Source organism: Phyllostomus discolor, chromosome 4, assembly GCF_004126475.2.
Source record: "Phyllostomus discolor isolate MPI-MPIP mPhyDis1 chromosome 4, mPhyDis1.pri.v3, whole genome shotgun sequence".
NCBI classification, from domain to species: Eukaryota; Metazoa; Chordata; class Mammalia; order Chiroptera; family Phyllostomidae; genus Phyllostomus; species Phyllostomus discolor.
In genome coordinates this window covers 187,544,465-187,551,328 of record NC_040906.2, presented here as the reverse complement: position 1 = coordinate 187,551,328, position 6,864 = coordinate 187,544,465, and the positions used below count along the sequence as shown (strand labels likewise).

Below are 6,864 nucleotides of genomic sequence, written 5' to 3'. Positions count from 1 at the left end.
CCTGTGTCTGCTCTATACAACTGATATTTTTGGCCAGTTTCTAGATATTAGAATACCAGTCCCTCTCGTAGGAAAATAGCTGGTATGGTATATAACCTTTTGGTGGTGGGGTGTGTCAAAAGTACTTTATAAAACTCCTCAGACCCCTCTATACTGTTTTTCTTGTTTCCCTTGGGAAAACAGGAAATTGTACAGGGGATTATTCCAAGCCATTATTAGAGAATGCAGGAATTCTGGATTTCTAGTCTAGCCTTCCTATTCCTGTATTAATACAGGAACTTAGCCATAATATTATGATGGAGAATTAGCATTACTACTCTATCTAAAAGTATATTAGTCAATAATTACAAAGCTTTTCTGAAGTTAGTCCTTATTTACTTTTAAGATTTGGTATAATTCATACCAAGCCCCTCTTACAAGTTATTTGAAATGAAAATGGCCCATTCTGTCAACTTGAAACATTTTCGCAGAAATTTGTATGCTAAGACAAAAAAGATTTTAATACAAATGGCAAATTATCCTTTTAAAACTTTGTTAGGGAAGTAAGAACTCTGTAGGTGTGTTTGATTTCACTGGGTGATTTTATTTATCCTCATCCAAGGATATGCTCATTGACTTTGTACAGAGAGGGGAAGTGGGGGGAGAAAGAGGGAGAGAAACATCAATGTGAAAAACATTGATTTGTTGCCTTGTACACTTGCACCAACCAGGGACTGAACCTGCAACCTAGGCATGTACCCTGTCCGGGTGTCAACCCCACAACCCTTAGGTTTACATGCCAATACTCCAACCAAAAGCCACAGTGACAAGGGTGAATTTTGCTGGGTGACTTTAATGTTAAGTATGCAATTTAATTAGGCAGATAAAGAAATAAACTTCATTGTCATGGGATTGTATAGTCTCTTTAGTAGATACTGATATATCCCTTAACAGAATTCTAATCTTACATACATTGGGTTTTCAAATATTTTTGAATGTGAATGTCAAGGGTCTAATTGTTGAGGTACATACTAAAATTTAGAAATCTTAGGTTATTGAAGTTTGAAGTGAACAAGATGTGTTATTACTGTTTCTTAGAATCCAGAAATAATGGAAATTAGTTGTATTCCATTGTCTGACTCGAGGGCCTTGGAGATTGTGTTGATTTATGAGCTGGGCTCCCTATTTTTCAGAAACATTGCATTAATGATTAATGTGCATCGGTTATGTGAATGAAGCCAAAGTTGTACATTTAATTGTGCCCTTTTTCTGTTACTGTTTTCTTATATGCTAGCCGTTAAAAATGGATCCCAGTGGTTAAAGAAAATGGGCATTGGGGGGGTGTTTCACCACCACTACTAGGAAAAAGAAAAACCCGTAAATAACATGTCTTAATTATAATCATCTGTACATAGAATTTCTCCTTAAGATATTTTAGGTGTTTACAACAGTGAGCTGGTTTACAGCACTCTTAAAATGCAGAAGATAATTTTAATTCTTGCAAATAGAAAAGGGTTGGTTGGGCAAATGGTGGGTTTTAATGCTTTTCCCTCAGGAATGATTTTTCCTAATCTCTTGGCTTTGCCCAGCTTCCTGAGTCAACTATAATGAGCCTTCCCTTTAATAAAAGCATATAATAGTACACCGTACAGTGTACTGTTCAGTGAATTTTCAATTCACCTACGCGTGGATTTAATGCATCTACAGCATGAACTATTTGGCAATAACTTTTTGGTACTGTAATTGCAAATTCCATGGAATGTAAGGAGCCACAGAAAAAAATACCATTCTCACCCACCAGGACTTGGTAAATTAGCTAGTCCTTGACTATAGAAGGTCATAATTTTTGTCTTTATTTGTACTAGAAGGGGAAAACTAGAACCTTCGAGGATAACTGGAAGACAGACTTCCAGGATAACTAGAAGACTGCCATGGGGGGAATGTTAAATACGTTTTGAATTTTTTTGAAAGTTGAATATCATCACTAACATCTGCATAGAAAGGAACTTATGATAAAACACAGAATTTATCTGTTTAATATCAGTATACAATTATGCATAAATTTGGTGACGATATTCATCTTACCACAATTAAAGTGTTTCTTCCTTTTCATGCCCCACATCACGCCAGTTACTGCAGTAGCTTCGTAACTTGGACTTTTTGACCCTTAAATTTTTCAGTCTTTAATTGCTTTCTGTGGGTTTTTCAATTATAAAATTAGTATCATTTTAAGCTAAAAACCATTTGATGTCATCTCAGTGTGTAAACCTTAGTTAAAATGAACTAAAGGAATTCCCTATGAGATGCATTTTGCTTTGCCTTATCCTACCCATTGTTCACTTATCTACCATAATATCCGATACCCTAGCAAAAAATTATAAACTACTCTTGTCCTCATTGAATGCAGCATATTCTTTTAGGCTAGGAACTCATTCTGCTTTACCGTGTTGTCTGCCAGAATAAATGCTTAGCATTTAGCATTGTGTATGGTGTACATAGCACAAGTGTAATAAGTGCTCTTTTAAGTGTATAGATGAAAGCTGATGACTGCATATAGAAATTTGGTTAGTATAAGCCAATTTATTTTATGCCTGCTGTTGAAACCTAATTCAATCTAAGATGCCTTAAATATGTGCTGAACAGAAAAGTGGTCAGATTGTAATGATTAGAAGAGTTAGACTATTAATCTTTCTATATATTGCTCACAATCTAAGCTGCCTTAAAAGTGTACTAAACAGCCCTGGCTGGTGTGGCTCAGTGGATTGAGTGTTGGCCTGTGAACCAAAGTGTTGCCATTTAGATTCCCAGTCAGGGCACATGCCTGGGTTGCAGACCAGGTTTCCAGTTGGGGGCACTTGAATGGCACCAGACATTGATGTTTCCCTCTCTTTCTCCCTCCCCCTCTCTAAAATTAAATAAAATCTCTTCAGAAAGTGTGCTGAACAGGAGAGTTTAGATGGTAAGGAACCAGAAGAGTTAGATTGTTAACCTTTTTATACATTGCTCAAGTCACCTTTTGTGTGTTGTTTTGGATGTTTTGTTTTTTAACATAAAACGTGTGTGCACTTTAGTATGCATTTGTAATTCTGAAGCCAAATTCTGCATAACTACTATCCAGGTCAAGAAATTGAGAACTCTGGAAGCCCACGTGTATTGTACCATGTTTTGTTTTGTTTTTTTTTCCCAGAATAAGATTTACTTTAAATTTTTTATTTTGTTGTTTATGCTGTTACAGTTGTCCCCACTTTGTCCCCTTTTGTGCATCTTCACCCAGCCCAACCCCCACCCCCAGAGTACTATGTTTTTAAGAGAAAATGAAAATGAAGGGAACCTGGAGCTGGAGGGGGGAAATAGTGTCAAGTAAATACGGTATGTTTACTGTAGAAAACGGATGACTAAGATGGTTCTTTGATGGTCCTCAAGTACTTAAAGGGCTTTTCCTTCACAGAGGAAATAGAGACAAACTCAAGTCGCAGGACCAGGGAAGAGCCTTTGATAACACCGTCTAACATTTTAACATAAGCCATATTTACAGGACAGAACTGGAGCCGTAGAAATAGGTACACAGATTTTATAACTCAGCGAGTTAATATTAGACAGCTAGGTATTTAACAAGTTTTCTGATTACAGAAGTATGGAGAATCTAAGTAGCTCCCTGTCAGGAATGCTGCACTACTTGAAGCTTAACATTCTGCTAGTTCTCTGCATCACGTATGCATGATTAAGAGCTACAGCTTAACATGTGTGGTTTATTAAATTGGATGTTACCAACTGAGATTGTCAGTGATAATTTCATATCACAACATTGGGAAAATGTAGCAGTAATGCAGCATTTTTTTTTTAAAGATTTTATTTATTTTTAGAGAGTGAAGGCGGGGGAGAGAAACATCAATTTGCTGTTGCTGGGGGTCATGACCTGCAACCCAGGCATGTACCCTGACTGGGAATCAAACCTGTGGCACTTTGGTTCGCAGCCCACGCTCAATCCACTGAGCTACACAAGCCAGGGTGCAGCATTTTTAGTCTTATATAGTGTCCTTTGTAAGACAAATCAAAATGGATTTTTATGAAGTGGAATTTTTGAATTCTTGTTAAGAAAAGTATGAGTTATTGCTAAAAATGAAAAGGATTACATGGAAACATCAGGAGTACTGATGGACCGTTTGGATGGCCCAGAAGATGGGCAGGACATCCTTTAACTATTTTTCCTGTGTTCCAGGTTCTAACCAGTTCTTTAAGTGATTAAGAGTCAAAGCAGTCCTACTTATGAAGATAAGATTGTATCAAAACAGATGACAGAATCTATGAAGTCACACATTTAAAAGTAATGGGAACACAAAAAGAACAAGTTATCCTTTTTGCTTTTAGTGAGGTCTAGATAAGAGTATAGCGAGTATCCCTGACCACTGTGGCTCAGCTGGTTGGGCTTGCAAAGCAAAAGGTTGCCGGTTCAATTTCCAGTCAGGATGCATGCCTGGGTTGCAGGTTTGGTCCCTGGTCAGGGCACATGCTAGAAGCAACTGATCAGTGTTTCTTCTCTTCCTTTCTCTAAAAATAAAATCTTAAAAAAAAATGAGTGGCCGTAATAAACACATAAGATTTTAAGATTCAGACACTAAGCATAACTTAGGCTTGTTTTTTATAGAAGTTATGTAAAGGTTGAAATAAAAATTTTTGCTTTAAGACTACATTTAACTTATGTTTTGTAATCTTCATATTATATCACTGTAAATAAATAGCAATTTATTGGGTTGGCCCAAAAGTCCGTTTAGTTTTTTCTGTAAAGTAAAAGACACACGCTTTTCATTTTCACCAATAACTATTGATCTGAATGTTTTGAGTATGTTGGCTATCTCCTGTGTATTATAATGTTGATTGTTCTCAATTAATGTTAATTGGATCACTATCAACTTCAACTGGTCTACCTGACAGTAGAGCATCATACAGTGAGAAATCTCCAGCGTGAAACTTTGCAGCCACTTTGACACATTTGATCAGTTACAGCACCTTCTCCATACACTGCACAAATCTTCCTTTGCATCTCAGTTGTATTTCTAACCTTTCTTGAAAGAATAAAGCATAAAATGCCGAAATATGTATTTTCTTTCATCTTAATATTAAAATGACCACACAAAAATTCCAGTACCAATTTCCAAAATACCAATTTTGATGAATTTTTCTTAAAAAATGCATGCTGATATGACAGCTGTCACAATACAATTAACAGAATTGTTTCAAATGAAGTTAAAAGACAACTAAGCATTACTAGAGCCATCTTACAGAAAAAAGCAAACGAACTTTTTGGCCAGCCCAATAGATTCATAGGTAGTAGGGCTGTATCATTTTTATTGTTAATAGAAGTGGAGGAAATTTTCAGGAGAATTTAATTTGAAACCTGTTTTTTAATAACAAAGAAAATCCTGGTCTTAATTAGTCTCTAAAACTTTTGAATAAATAATTGTAAAGTTTTAATGACCCTTTAAGAGGTGTGTAATCTTACAAGCACTGGTCCGTCTAAATTTACTGTGTTATTACCACCCTGAGTGGCTTTAAGCATAGGTAGAACAAGGAAAAAGGCTCCCAGTATTTTTCTTTTTGAAATACACCCTTTTATGAGACTCACGGTTAAGGTTGGAGAGGCTATTGCATACTTTGATAGTATGCTATATTGTATTCTGTTGCATTATATAAGATTACAGTAATTTGAGTTTATCTAAAATTTAGGCTTATGTCACAAGGCTAATAGAGTCCTGGGCAGTTTGCAAGATTGAATATTTTTCTCATCTTTATCCAAGTCAGCCCTCAGCGTCTCTCTATTAATTCACTGAAAAAGTACCTGGCAGTGGATGTATAGGTGAATTAAAAATTCTTGGTCTTGGGCACCCAGAACATAGTATGATGATGATAGTGTATTAGTGGTTCTGAAAAATTACACCTACATACCCAAACCAAATAACTATGGATGGCATTTGCAATTAGGTGACAGACTTTTCTTGTGAACTCCCAAGTATCAGCAAACGGGGGCTAACCACCAACCTGCCTGGTATTGACTTCTTTGTGAGTAGAAGGAAAAATTCAGGTAATGTCTGATTGATGAGGAGAATAGCACATCAGCCAGCTGAACCTCGAGGTTTTTTCCTAATAGTGCAACGTACCCACATTAAGGAATGGAGAAACTAGTTTACCCCAGGGAAATCTCCAAATGGGCCTGCCAACAGGAAGACAAAAGGAAGTCTTGTCTTAAGACTTCCTTTCAGATAGAGACTGGCCCCACACTGAAGAGAAAGTACTAAAAGTGGAATAAAATAAGCAGGAGACAGATAATAAACAAAGGAGGGGGCCTAGATAACCTGGTAGAAGGGAATACAGCTAGAAAGATATTAGAAAGTAAGCCAGCATATTTCTGAACACAAAAGCCAAATAAAAGGTAGCTATGTAAAGTCAGAGAAGCTTTTATGAATCCTGCATCATTCCCAAAGTTAAGAGAAATAATTTCACAGAAAAATGAGCAATAGAAAATGTCAAATCTCAGAAGATTATCAAGGAGTAGTATGCACGAATGCTTTAATAAACAAAATGGAGGATCTCTGAAAAATTAATTTTAAGGGAAAGTTGTCAACAAAGCATTCATGGGTGTCTAGCATTTGACCTGGATCCACCTTACAATCTAACTCAGAACTGAATATTGAGTTCTGTTAACATTGCAGCCTGAAGGAGGCTTTAGTACTGATTTCTGGTATGTTCTCAAGGGATGAGCACATCCCTTTTTGTTCTGGTAGCTATTATGTACTGTTTGATATCAGACTGGAATGGGAGAAGGTTTTAAGATCATTATTTACTTGCCCTGGCTGGTGTGGCTCAGTGGATTGAGTGTGGGCCTGAGAA

General features: G+C 36.6%; 1 long non-coding RNA gene across 1 annotated transcript; it reads left to right on the top strand.

The window, feature by feature from the left end:
- Window positions 1–678: 678 nt before the first annotated feature.
- On the top strand, window positions 679–3,772 carry LOC118500342. The gene is made up of 2 exons (XR_004902910.1): window positions 679–3,529; window positions 3,610–3,772. It is a non-coding gene; the product is annotated as an uncharacterized LOC118500342 (long non-coding RNA).
- Window positions 3,773–6,864: the final 3,092 nt, after the last annotated feature.